General features: G+C 37.8%; 1 protein-coding gene across 4 annotated transcripts in view; it reads left to right on the forward strand.

Moving 5' to 3' along the window:
* Positions 1 to 14481, forward strand: part of ADAMTS6 (ADAM metallopeptidase with thrombospondin type 1 motif 6) — a 143162-nt gene that overhangs the window by 22453 nt on the left and 106228 nt on the right. The window lies entirely within an intron of this gene.

The following is a 14481-nucleotide window of genomic DNA, read 5'->3' on the forward strand; positions in this document are numbered from 1 at the left end:
AATCACTTGTATGTATTTTGTATTAATATTTCAGATATAATTACGTATGATCCTAAATAGTACATAGTAAAAATCAGAGTGATTAAATGCTAGAGTAATTCAGAAAGCTTTTAGATTTCAAGAAGTGTAAAAAAAAGATTAAACTCTGATACAAATAAATCAAATGCAATGAAAAATAAAATAGTTTCATTCTAAGGTCTTAATTTTTCACAGAGGCTTTTGTTTATGATCAGTTTCGTGCCTGTAAGTAATACCTTCACTAGGACTTTTGAAGCAGAATATGTGATCACAGCTTTGCTGCACATGAAACTTTCACTGGTATAATTTAGACAAGTGAAAAGGGGTAATCCTTGGGTGGTATCGTTGTGTCAGTTGAAGCTCTTTAATGTACCTATGCCTAAATTGTATTGGCAACTCTGTATTTTTACTGCTACAGCTGACTAACCTGACACTTTGTTGGTGGTATTCGGCATTACAAATCACAGTTGTTGTCTTTTGCAGCTGTGCTTTAATGTATTTGATTACTGTATGTTCTGTACTGGCTTCCCTGATGTGGTAGAGTGTTCCAGTGGGATGTTCCCAGTGTAGTTCCAAACAGATCTGTGTTTCCAGACAAAAGCTTAAGCCAATGTTGACTTGCAAGCCTCTAAGTGTAAAAGGAGCAAGTTTTGAGAGAATGTGAGTAATAGCTATTCAAAATTATGTTTTTTCATCAAAAACCAATAAATATGGAGGACTTTTTTAGTTCTTCATTATGGGGGCTATAATTATCTAAGTATGTAGCATGTGTACGCTGTCTTTTAAAAGGGATGTAAGAATTTTATAACTTCCTAGTTTTCTTCTAAGAAGTTTACACCTCCAAGAATATACCTATATTTTAAATCAGTGAAGTGCCTCAGTGTTGTGCCTGCAGGCTAGTAATACCTACCTTTTTAAAGTTCAGTTATAAATGCTTTCACACCAAAATGCTTATAATAATTTATTTATATAATAATATAATAATTCTCATTCCTTAATATAATCACAAGGGCTGCACTAATCAATTTGAGTGGATAAATCCAGCTTTTACTGAAAAGTGCTAGCTATCCCAGCTGTTACTAATAAAATGAATCAGGTTATGTGAAGAATCACTAGTTCCTTTTGGGGTTGGAATGAATAAGGACAAATTTATATTCATATTAGCATGTAAATCCACTACTTTAATAATTCTAAATGAATTGCTGAAATGTTGATACACTTTTTTTCATTCTCTTGTCTATCTTTCACTTGAGAAAACAGATTTAAGGCATTATATGAGAAAGAAAAGGATATGGCTATGGTTCTTTAAAATCATAATGTAATGGAAAGGTCTTTAATGACCACGTCTATCCAAAGGAATTTGAGCCTATACTACTGAAAATTAGGATACTTTTTAGTCACTCCACTAGTATTTTGAAAGCAGTTTCCTGAATCTGTCCCACTGATGCTGCTCTGCTTTGTACGGAGTAATTACATTTTTATTGACTTTGACACTGGAATCAATTTTTTGCTCATTGTGTGTACTTCTACTTTATGGAAAGTAGGAAAGTTTCAATTCAACATTATGAATAGTTTTGTGTTGATTAAAACCAGATTTTTTTAGTAAGTATTGATGCATTTGAAAATATTACTGAGTCCTATCTAAGTATTTAAGTTTGCAACTACAACAGTCTTTATCTGAAATGTGGGGCAGAGGATTTAAGAAAATGAGTCATTCTTTTCAACCATGTAAATTAAGACAGCACTTCACCTTTTCTTTGCTATCCCTTCATGCTGCTTTTAAAGATGTCACGGTCTGATTTGGGAAAAACAGTATTAAGGCAGCACATTCTCTAGGAGCATTTGCTTGACCAATGCAGAAAGACTTTTGTATCCTAAATAAGCTGTATAAGACTTTTGTATCCTAAATAAAACCAGGTAGCCTCACTAGAGTGGAGGTATGTCAAACTGATCTCTTAAGTCCCGCAGAGGCGTTGCCATGCCTACTAAGCCACCAGTCTTTGGACAAGAGCCTGCCTGTGTTTGGTGTGCCTGGTCTATAGGCTGTGGTTCTGCAGCCACCCTGCAGTCTGCTAAGTGGGTAGGGAATTTGCAGAAAACTTCTTGTTTGCTAATTAAAAATACACGGGCCAGAGGCTGGTCTAAGTAAGACCTTATATTGTGGATCACCTACATTTTTCCTGTAAGAGAATATATTTAGGTGTCAGAATTCAGTGTTTTCTGCTGAAATTATCCAAGTTTGGTTCTTGGAGGCAGGTGGAAGTAAAATACTAAACAGACAGACTTGAACTATGAGGTTGATTATTGGTGTAATGCTGTTAAGACAATGTCGCCTTTTTTTCATGAAGATTTTAGATAAACCTAGTGAATCCTTAAAATTATTTTGTACTACAAAATAATAAAAATAGGAGAAAAACTTGAATGGATGTCTAATCTCAAGTCCTTTGATAAAGATAGAGCTCTTGCATTTGGTTTCTGTGTTCTTGCATCATTATGTGATAATCTTGCTTTTTAGCACAATGTCAGATTATTAAATTTAAAAGCCACAATTTTGAGGCTTGTGCATCCCACCCCATCTCTACCCCATTGTAGAGGTATCAATTTGCCTTTTTGAAGTTAGTTCTTATTTGGTGATTTGTTTTTTGAGCCTTCCTTGGTAAGCTGCTTCCTCTTTTTGTTTCTTCCGAAACTCTTTAAGAAATAGGGTCTCCATAGATTGCAAACCCACAAAACTTAAAAGCTATAGTGTACAGCTATTATTTTATTTTTATTTATGTTTTTGAACTAAGCTTCCTTCCATTTTGATTAGTTGCTTCTTTCTCTTGATCTTAAAGATCATGAAGTAGGAATGTGGCATTCCTTAAGAATGCCTTCATTACCTATACATTATGAACAGAACCATTCCTTTTCCTGTGTACCTACATGGCCAGAAGGTTGGATTCTAGGTTACACTCTGCAACAGTATTGAGAAGGTGAAAAATTTTTTTAAATTTTGTTTTTCCTTTACCCTGGAAGTGTTCTCCAGTGCTACATTTCTCTAAAGCTCAAGAGGGTTAGTTTGATTTGTCCAGGTACTAAATAGTTGTTTATCCAAAGGATGTGTGGCTGACTCTCTAAACATTGCAGCAATGGAGTGTTTTGCTGCTGAGATGGAAGATTACTTTGCCTCCTGGTGTGCTAGTAGATCAAGTAAAAACCTGTACCGGATGGACCATAGAAAGGAAGGTTTTGGGGGGAAGTTGAGGTGTATGTCTCTAAAGGGACAGAATCTAATCTGTGAGATGCAATTGTTTTAAACAGAGAAACATTTGAAACCTCAGTCACTTAAGGAAACATTACTTCTCAAAAATTGCTGAATGAAATGTCATCTACTGTTGGTAGTTCACACACCTTGACTTTGTTTTACGTTTTAAAAGGAAAACAAATTCACTATGCTTGATAAAATCATTAAGATCTCTTTGCAGCTAGGGTGCTTTTATGGAAACATTCTTGCAGAAAACTTACTAGACTTAATTTTAAGACTGTAAACCTGTGTGGTTTTATGTAGATATACCTTCTGAAATTCTTGACTTAAATACCTTGAAATACAAAAATCTTTTACTTGGATTGAAATCCACTTGAGCTAAGTTCTCAAGTGGTTTACTGCTTTAGCAACAATTAATTCCACAGCTCCACTGAACTGATATGCTCTGTTGGAAGGATCCTTATTTGATTGAATAAAGAATGAGAGCTGTAGATGTTTTTATTTTGATATAAGCTAATAATTGATATAATATCAACTTTGATAATTGATTAAGTCAAATACACCTCGATTTGCAGGTTGTACTGATGAGAGTAAAAATGCTCAGTATCCCAGATGGCACATTTTTTCTATTTGTCTGGGTCCTAAGTGGGTTTGTATATGTTAATGTTGTGAGACAGTGAATGAGCTCTCTCTTAATAGACAGTTGTATTTTTGCTGGGTACTTGTAACTAGTTAAGTAGGTGTACTGCTAAGCAGTGTGATATGGCTGCTATTGGCATTAACACCAGTATGAGCATGCAGCATTTCTCTAGCAACACTATTGAAGCCCATATGGGAGGCATTAGCAATATTACATGGTGGATTTTTTGAGTGTTTCAAGGAGAGAATTTTACAGAGCTGGTTTATGTTTATTGTATATGCATAAGATTAATTTCATGATGCTTCAATCAGTTGTTTGCTCATTCATGTGCCCTTATGGGTAAGGGGCACTTCCTTTTGTCTGTGAGATGCAAGCAATGTGCAGGCCAGTGCTGCCAGTTTTTCTTAGGATACAGAAAGTATATTTAAATGGCAGCAATCCTAAACCCTTGTAATTCTTGTGGTTCATAATCTAAGAACAGAAATGTTTCTGACATTGCTGTAGATACTCAAGAGGAACAAAATGTTTCTTGTTTCGTTTTGCATACCTGTGTTGAGCTGACCACAATCATGCCTTTAATTTTTTAAATAACATTAGAGTTTTTAGGCAGCCAGGGATGGTTTTGTAGTTGCATTGGCCAGATAACAGTCCTAAAAGAAAATTTGTTTAATGGATACTCTTTTCCTTTTGCATGTCAGTTGCAAACCTATAGGTTAGTAGTATATTTTTGTTCTGTAATAGTAAGTAGCATTGCCCCATCAGGTTCTGTACTAGTTAAGGCATTGGGTAGCGAGGTGAGGCCAACCAGCCAGGACTCTGCACATTCCTTTACTCCTGCAGGTCCAAGCTTATTATGCTTCTTTGCTGAGGCATTTTCCACTTTTCTTCTGGGCTTCTTAAGTTGTTGCAAGATTCCTCTTTTATACAAGGTACTCTTATCAAGCTCCATGAGCACAATTTCCTAGCTTTGTCCGATAAATCTGTAGATCCAAAGCATTTCTGTTCTCATGTAGCCTTGTCTTGGATCCTCATCCTGTGGCTAGTTCCTCAGTTTGTAAGAAGAGCTCCAATTTCAAGCAGTAATTCTGTGTCTTGTTTCTTACTTACTTGACTATGAAGTCCATTAAGCAGTTTTCACCCTTGTTTTTTGTGTAGCCTTTTAGCTTTTTCTACTGGAGTTCATTGAGATGAATTTAAGCCCCTGACAGGAGACTATGTTTCCTGATTTGATTTTGGCACAAAAATCATAACAGTGTCCATTGACTTGGTTTTCTTGTCACCACGTGTAAGATTGAGGGAGAGGTTTGAAAAGCAGAGAGGCATGTATTGCCCCTAGTGACTGTCTCTGCAGGTATATAAAATGTATGGAGCCAGCTTCCAAATAGTAGCACTAAATTCCCATGTATCTTTGTTTACAGGGAATTAAAGGGGTCTAAGAGGAAAAAATGTATCTGCATATTCAAAATGATGTATTTGGGGAAAAAACCCAAACAAAATTGAAGTCTTCTAGGGCTTTGCTCAGCAGACTGAGGAAAGTGAGGCATTTTATGTTGTGTACAGTGCTTCACATAGGAATGTTTATTCCAGGGTTTCTATACAGGATGCATTCCTCACACTCCTTTTTAGAGACCCGCTATTGACCACTTGAATCAGTCACGTTGCTAGATATGGCACCACTGTCATAGCTTTTATATTCTTACTTCTGTGTCAAAAACATGTTGGGGGTCTTTGCTATCTCTGCTAAGGCATATTCTTTGGAATGATGAGAGATTGCTAAAAGAGAAATTGTGATTGAGACATGTGGCATAACAACTGTGATCTAGTGTGTAGATGATTCACTTTAGGTAAATCTGGGTCTAGAGCCATGCTCCACGATTGCAAGCACTGTGTATTCTGTGTGAGGGGGAAACCTACTCAAAGATCTCAGTGAAGAATTCTCTATTACCCATTTTCTGTCTTTTTGTGAGGTGAGAGTCTGTAGGCTGTGACATGACAGAAATCAGTAGATAAAACAGGCAATAGAAGAAAATAGGAAGTAGCTGGAAATAAATGAAATCCCTTGGCCTGTTATGTAATTCCCCTTTCTGTGACAGTTATAAACATGTTGGGTGGGTTTTTTTATTCCCCCATCTCATGTTTGCAGGATAAGTTTTGAAATATTGTTCAGGTGTCCACTCATGGCTAAGAATTTTTTTACGAGTGCTTTTTTGTTTGGTTGGTTAATTGATTGGATTTTTTTGAGGGGTAGATGGGGGTAAATTTGTCTTTAAACTTTATTCCTAGATTTTGTAGCTGAAGGGAATCAAATAGACTCTGTGGGATTTGAAGGAACTCATGTGGAACAATAAAGTAGCTAGAATGTGAATCTGAAAAACTGCTTATTGCATGGCAAATGTCAACCAGCAGGTTATTTGCAGCTAATTAACAAGCACAACGTGTGAGTGGAATGTTTTCTAATTAATAAAAAGGCTGTTGTTTTTAATTTCTGATGCCATTAGTTGACTCTTAGTGTACAGCTGGTTAGTTACAAGATGTGTATTCTGATTTAGTTCATAAAATTTTAGTCTGTGAGGGTGAAAGGATGGAAAAGGTATACCCAGAGTTTGCCTAATCCATTCCAGATGGACAAAATGTGTTCAAACTGTGCTTTATTTAATACCAAATCCAGAAAAGTGACCAATGTCATGGAGTTAAGCTCAGATTTTCATGCTCTGCCTTGAAGTCTGAAAGCTCTTTTCTCTTTTTTTTTTTTTTTTTTTGGTTGTTGTTGTTAGATTGGTTAAAATAAATGGTACCGAATAAAAAGACTCAATAAAAATAATGTTCTCCTATCTCAACTGAAATAGGCGAGATGGAAATTTTGGGTGTAATCCCACAAATTTATCTTAAGATGTGCTCGCTGAGGGGAGCTGGTTAGACACCTGATGATTTTCTGAATTGGAAGATTTGAGAATATCTACCAGCACACAGGATGAACAATGCAACTCATAACTGTCCCAGTTAAAGTCTTCCTCTAAATGTGGCAGTGAAACTTTTGGCAATTAATAATGCATCAGGATAAACCCATAAAATACCAAACTACATGTGCTGCTGATATAATGGTATGTTAATGCTTTCTGTAGTTTATAAATAATTTTTTCCATTTGTACACTAAACTTACCAGAGAAAGAAAAAAAAAAACCAGTGAAAAATACCTTTTTATGTCCTATTTCCCTCCCCCCCCCCCCTTTTTTTTTATCCAGGCATTCACCTTCTGAGTTGCACAAAGGGTCATAAAACTATTCAAATTATAGTTTTTCCAGGAAATGTTTGGTGGTAATAGTTTGGGATATCTGCTAGAACACTCAGTTACTGCTTGGCCAGATATCTGACAAAGGCCTTTCTAGCAGTTTCAAATGTTGTATTTTGCTTTTTTTTTTTTTAATAAAGTACATACACTTGTTTAAAAATATCTCATTTTTAAGTTTTCTTAGTAGTCCAAGTAGAATACTTACCTTCTTCTATGTTTTTCCCTTCTCTTAGGGATGTTATTATTTTCATAACCTACAATGACTGACAGAATAATACATTTGCCAGTATTTGAGTATTTTTTTCTCATTCTTAACAATCCATAAAAACATATTAGGCTAGTTTATTCCCTGGATTTTGACCAGTTTTGGATTTTGATCTGTTGCATAAATTCTGTCTCTTGCCGCACATGAATATCTATGTACTACAATTTCATGTTTTCTTCACATTTTAAACATGAGTCTGGACTATTTAGCTCAACTTTACAGCTACCTTTTATTAGATTTGTTATGTATGAGTACATTAAAAACGTGGTTTTAATTAGGACGCTGGTTGTAAATTCATTCTTTTAGTGGCAACATCATATCTATTTAGTTTTAGTATTCACTATTCTCTAGTTTCTGATAATTTACTCCAATCTTTCTAATGGAGGGCATGATTCTTTATGCTTTGAGATCACTTGCAGCATGACCATTATTTTAGTAGGATCTGGATAAGATTTCAATTTGAGTTTATGGCTATTTGATTTTAATTATGCAAATAGTGAAGTAAAACCTAAACTGAGCACTGTCTGTTCCATGCTGCTTAAAACTTTCTGAAAAACATTGAAAAACAGTGGAATAATGAAGTAATGTGCATGAGTGTCTCAACCTTTTTTAAATTAGGTATGGTATTTTCTCTGAAGAGCTACCCATTTCTGTATTAAATTAATGGCTTTTATAAACTTTCCATCTAATTTTTAAGTATATTCAATGTGTTAAGTGTACTTTCCAAAGTGATTAGCACTACTTACAGTGGGTTTTTTGGTGATTTTTTTTCCCTTGCTTGCTTGCTCTCAGTGAATCTATAGCAAAGAAGTGACACCTCAAGGGAAGTGTCTGGAAATTTTCTAGTTATTTTCAAAGAACAGGTGTGAATAGGCAGGAGCAGGATATTACAGAGTCATCTCAAGTAAAGAAATAAATTGAATTTCATGTCTGCAATTGTAACTGTTCTGTTTCACTTTCATAGTGTATAATGAAATGTAACTTTAATAGCTATTAAAATTCTGACAGACATGGATGGTGGAAGTAAAGAAAAAATCTGCAGTTTTTATTATTATTATTATATACTTGAATATTTTGTAATTGCCATGCTGGACTAACCACACGTGCAGGGCTAATTGGTACTGAAGTTGATTTTGAAATCAGATTTACTAAACAAGAGATAAATTTTTTTCTATAAACTCATATAAAATCAAAGTCTTTTGTTTTCTGCTTCAAAAACAAATATTTTAATGAATGAGAAATTTGATATAGAAAATAAGAAACCACATTTGTTTACATATGATATATTCAGAATTCAATTACTGCCTATGTTGCATTCCCATTTATTTGTGAATATGTGTTCCCAGTTATTTCCTTGACTGGCATTTCTACTTTTCTAAAGATACATGTTTTACAGTCATTACTGTATGAACTAAGTGTAAGACACATGCTATACAGTCTTTGCTATATAAAGTTAACTCTGGAAAATATGGTTGCTGGAATATGAAGACTGAGATAACACTGAGAACTAACTGAAATTCTGGTCAAACCATTTATATTGTCAAAGGCTGTGAAAAAGCAGTGGTCTGGCAAACTGTAAAGAATTACATGTGCAATTGTAAACACATTGAATGACTAGGAAGTCTTGTGTAGATTTACTCTTTCATACACTATATTCTAGTTCCTCCTACCTGCATTTTTTTCAGTTCTCTTTTATTGCTGCCGCATTGACCTATTATCAGCAAGTGAAATTGTGGCAGTAGGAGTATTCTAAGTGGGAATATACTCCATAGTTGCAACAATTTTTGGGTTTTTTAATGCTGTAATTCTTACTGATTTCTAGACTTGTAAATCTTTGAACTTCTGATTTAGCCTTTCCTTGCTGTATGGCTTCTCATCAATCTAATGGGGGCTTGCAATAACAATATTATCAACACTGTGAATAAAAAAATCTCTTCCAATACTGTATAATTGAGTGTCATTCTTAAATCACTAGTCATTCATTAAACACCCAAACATGCACTTATGCCAAATTCTAGATACTCCTAATTTAAACTACTAATATGCACTATATGTAGTATTTCAAGTCTGTGTTGAAGCAGTCCATGACACCTGCTCTCCTGTGGGCTGATGGGGTCAATCTATCAGAGAGGGAGAAGAGCGTCTTCAGTCATAGGCTTGCCAGGCTGGTGAAGAGGGCTTTAGGCAAAAGTTGCTGGAGGAAAGAAACCTCAATTCATTCCACTCCTACCAGTTTGGTCCCAGGGCCAGCAAGACATGCCCAGAGTTTGGAGAGAGACCAGAGGTCAGGACAACATGTGAAGAGCAGCACGAAGGAATTCCAGCTGCTCAAGCCAGTAAATTGGCTTCATCCTTCACCAAGAACCTATTTTAAGTACCTCTGCTAACGCAAGTAGCATGAAGAGTAAACAAAATCGAGTCCTGTGCATGCTTTCAGGGCTGTGGTCTTACCAGTGTCGCAAAGATGTTGTGGGATGACTCCTATGACTGAATGCTGGAATGGAATGATGAGGCTGTTTCACAGACAGACAGTGGAGACAAGCAGAGGGTGTTGCCTTCTGTGTCAGTGACCAGTTGGAATGCACAGAGCTCTGCCTGATCATCTGTGGAGAGCGAACTGTGAGTTTACAGATTAGGATTTAAGGGAGGGCAGGTGACGTTATGGTGGGGGTCTGAACAGGAAGACCAGGTGGGTGAGGCCCTCTGTAGACAGATAGGAGCAGCCTTATGTTCCCAAGCACTGGTTGTTCTCATGGAGACTTCAGCCACTAAGAGAGCTGTTGAAGGGACAGCACAGCAGTAGAGTACTGTGGGATAAAGACTTGCACAGGGAAGAGTGGCCCAAGAAATCTGGTTAATATTCAAGTGTCATCTCCTCTAGGTCAGAAGCAATGCATCCTAACAAAGAAGAAGTCAGACAGAAATGCCAGGAGGCCTTCAAAGATGAACAAGGAGTTTCTGGACAAATTCAGACACAAAAATGTAAGCTTGCAGAGGGTGGAAGCAGGGAAAAGTAGCCTGGGAGGAATTCAGAGAGATTGTGTGAGCAGGCAGGGATCAGATTAGGAAAGCTAAAGCTCTGATAAAATTAAACTTGCTGAGAGCTGTCAAAGGCGACAAGGGAAACTTCTCTCAGTATGTCAAGGATAAAAGGAAAACTAGGGAAAATGTGGGTCCTCTCCAAAAGGAAGCGGGAGACTTGGTTACCTGGGATATGGAGAAGGCCAAAGTACTCAATTACTTTTTTTCACGGTCTTCACTGTCAAGTCCTCCAGCCAACACTGCCTGAATTGCAGGAGGCAATACAGAATTGTATATTGCTGGCTATAAATATCAGTGGCTATCATTATAGAATGTAGAATCACTGGCTGTAGGAGAAGATCAGGTTTGATACCATTTAAGGAACTTGAAGGTGCATGAGTCCATGGCATCTGCTGGGATGTATCCAGCTGTCCTGAGGGAGCTGGTGAAGAAAAGGGTTAAGCCACTATTAATTGTATTTTTGAAACCATGATAGCTCAGTAAAGTTTCCTGTGACTAAAAAGGGGAAACATAACCCCCATTTTTAGAAAAGGAAAAAGAAAATATCTGGAGAAGTACAAGCTAGTCAGTCTCACCTCTGTGCTCAGCAAGATCATTGATTGAATGCTCCTGGAAACTATACTGGGACACAAGGAAAATAAAGAGGTCATTGTTGATAGCCAACATAACTTCACCAAGGGGAAATTGTGCCAGACCAATTTGGTGGCCTTCTGTGACTGAGTTATGGTTTTGATAAATAAGGGAAGAGTGAGTGATGTCATCTACCTGGACTTCTCCAAAGCGTTTAGTACTGCCCCCCCATGACATCCTCATCTCTAAACTGGGGATACATGGATCTGATGGATGGCCTACCCAATGGATAAGGAATTGTCTGGATGGCTTGCACTCAGAAAGATGACTAGTCAACTGCTTTGTGAACACATGGAGATCAGTGACAAGTGGCATTCTTCAGGGGTCAATACTGGGACCAGAATGTTTTAACTTCTCTGTGGCCGGTGTGGGCAGTGGGTTTGAGCACACCTCAGCGAGGTCACGGACAGCACCAGCCTGTGTGGGGCAGTCGACACAGCTGGAGGAAGGGATGGCATCCAGAGGGACCTGGACAGGCTTGAGAGCTGGGCCAGTGCAAACCCCATGGGGGTCAACAAAGCAAAGTATAAGATCTTACACATGGCTTAGGGCTGTCCCAGACATGGACACAGGCTGAATGGAGAATGGATTGAGAGCAGCCCTGCAAAAGGGGTCTTGGGGGATCAGCAGATGAGAAGCTGGACATAACCTGTCAATGTGCATTGACAGCCCAGAAAGCCAATTTTTTCGTGGGCTGCATCCAAAGGAATGTGGCCAGTGGGGCAAGGAAGTACTTCTCCCCCTCTACTCTCATGAGACCCAACCTGCAGTCCTGCATCCAGCTCTGGGGCCCCTATCATATTTGAATTAGGTCCAGAGGAGGGCTACAAACTAAGTCAGAGGGCTGGAGCACATTAGGCTAAGGGATCTGGAGCTGTTTAGCTTGGAGAAGAGAGGCTCAGGTGAGACCTCATGGCTCTCTACAACTGCATGAAAGGAGATTGTATTGGGGTGGGGGCCAATCTCTTCTGCCAAGTGTCAAGTAAAAGGACAAGAGGAAATGGTCTCTAGTTGTGGCAAAGGAGGTTCAGATTAGATATTAGGCGATATTTTTTCACTGCAAGTGTGGATTAGAATAAGTTGCTCAGGGAGGTAGTGCAGTCCTCATTTCTGGAATTGTTCTCAATATGAACTTAGGGATATGGTTTAGAGGTGACAGTAGTTGTGCTGGGTTGGTGGTTGAACAGATGATCTTGAAGACCTCTTTCAGGCTTGATTATTCTGTGATTCTCTAAACTGAAAGAGGGTAGGTACAGGAATGAGCAGTGTGACCTGGCCTCCAAGAGGGCCAAGCGTGTCTTGGGGCCTTCAGGCACAGCATCACCAGCCAGGCAAGGGAGGGATTGTCCTGCTCTGCTCTGCACTGGGGCGGCCTCACCTCCAGTGCTGGGGGCACTTCTGGGTGCTACAGTATAAGAAAGATATTAAACTATTAGAGAGAGTCTAAAGGAGTTCTACAAAGATGGTGAAGGATTTAGAGGAAAAGCCATATGAGGAGTGGCTGAGGTCAATTGGTCTGGAGGAGACTGAGGGACACTCATTGTGGTATACAGCTTCCTCCCAGGGGGAAACAGAAGGACTGGCACTGATTTCTTCTCTCTGATGACTAGTGGTAGGACCCAAGTGAAAAATGGCATTAAAGAGAAGGCTTAGATTGGGTATTAGAAAAAGTTTCCTCAACCAGAGGATGGTTGGACACTGGCACAGGATCTCCAGGGAAGTGATCACAGTACCAAGTCTGTCAGAGTTCAGGAAGTATTTGGACAATGCTCTTGGGCTCATGGTGTAATTACTGGGGAGTCCTGTGCAGAGCCTGGAGCTGGTCTCAATGATCCTTATAGATCCCATCCATTTTATGATTCTATTATTTAAATTAGTTATTAGAAAGGAATTCTTCACTGTGTGGGTGGTGAGGCACTGCTAGGTGCTCCTCAGCAAAGCTGTGAATGCCTCATATCTGAAAGTGTTCAAGGCTAGGTTGGATGGAGCTTTGAGCATCTGGTCCAGTGGAAGATGTCCCTGGTGACAGCAGGGGTTTTTGAACTGCATGATCCATAGCGTCTGAGATTCTGTGAACACTGTGGAGACAGCCCAAAGTTGTTGTATGTGCATTGCCAAGGCTTACCACCATTGACACATGTGGTAGTGATACCTCAAGCTAATACATGTAATCAGTAATTTGAATTAATTTTAAAAAAAATTTATATGCATGTATATTCTTTTGAGTAATGACTGGTCACTTCATTAATAGGCAACAGTTATATTCAAGCAATTTAGAATGGTTTATTGAGCCAAAGTGTTAGTTTCTCAATAGTGATGGGTATTCTAATATTTGAGATGGCACCACATTGTGCTTAGATCCTTTGTACTGAATGTTTCATGTACTTTTGCTCTGTTGCATTTTGTGAATATTTTATATCCAGAGAGAATTTAAGTTATAAATGCTGTTGAACTAGACTTGGAACACTGGTCATGATCAGCATCAACTATCAGAAATAGGAAAATGCTGCTTTGTATGAAAAGTGCTTTTATGCTCAAGGAGCTTTTTATATTTAGGGTTTGCATAGTACCTATAAACTTAAGGTCTTATATAAGTGGAACGAATACTAAAATAAGTAGGGGTGTACATGTTTTATTTTAACATTTATTTTCGTACACAGCTAGGATGGTACATTTCAGCAATGTGGTAATTAACAATAGAAAATATTAGACCTAGGGCAGGGAACCCTTGGGTAAATAATAGAAAATCTTAGATGTAGTACAGGGAACCCTTGTCAACTCAAACTGCCATGAAGGTGTTTCTGATTATTTTACTTGCAAAATTGACCCAACAATCACTATTTTTTCAGCACATATTGCAATAGTAATTTTCCCATTCTGGTTTTATGTGAGAATTGTTTCTCTTTCTCTCTGATTTGTGGACCCAAGCCTTAATCCATGATTAAAAATGATTTTAAATACCTGATTTGTATCTCAGAGCAATTCCTGAAGTGTGTTGTTCTTACTTTTGTATACAAAATAAGTAATCTGCAAAGACCAGTCTTAACCAGCTAAAAACCAAAGAACTTTTTTGTCACCTTTGCCTCTCTCTCTTCTCATCTACTTTCATCATGCATGGTCATGAAAGTATTCTTTAATTCTGACTAGAATTCTTTCTGTACCTTATCTGTTTATTCTGTATTATTCTCTATTTTTTCTCTACTTTGAACTATTTTATCTCTGTACATCCCTTCAAACTGACATATGCTTTTCTTAGTGGTTTATAGAAGCTTTTACTTGAAACTTATTCAGGCAAGCACTGAATATATAAAGTGTTTTAGTGTGGAAGGGTGTAGTGGTGAACTTGCATTCTT

The sequence above is a fragment of the Agelaius tricolor genome, unplaced genomic scaffold, assembly GCF_023055355.1.
Source record: "Agelaius tricolor isolate 1412-34295 unplaced genomic scaffold, bAgeTri1.0.p SCAF_4, whole genome shotgun sequence".
NCBI classification, from domain to species: Eukaryota; Metazoa; Chordata; class Aves; order Passeriformes; family Icteridae; genus Agelaius; species Agelaius tricolor.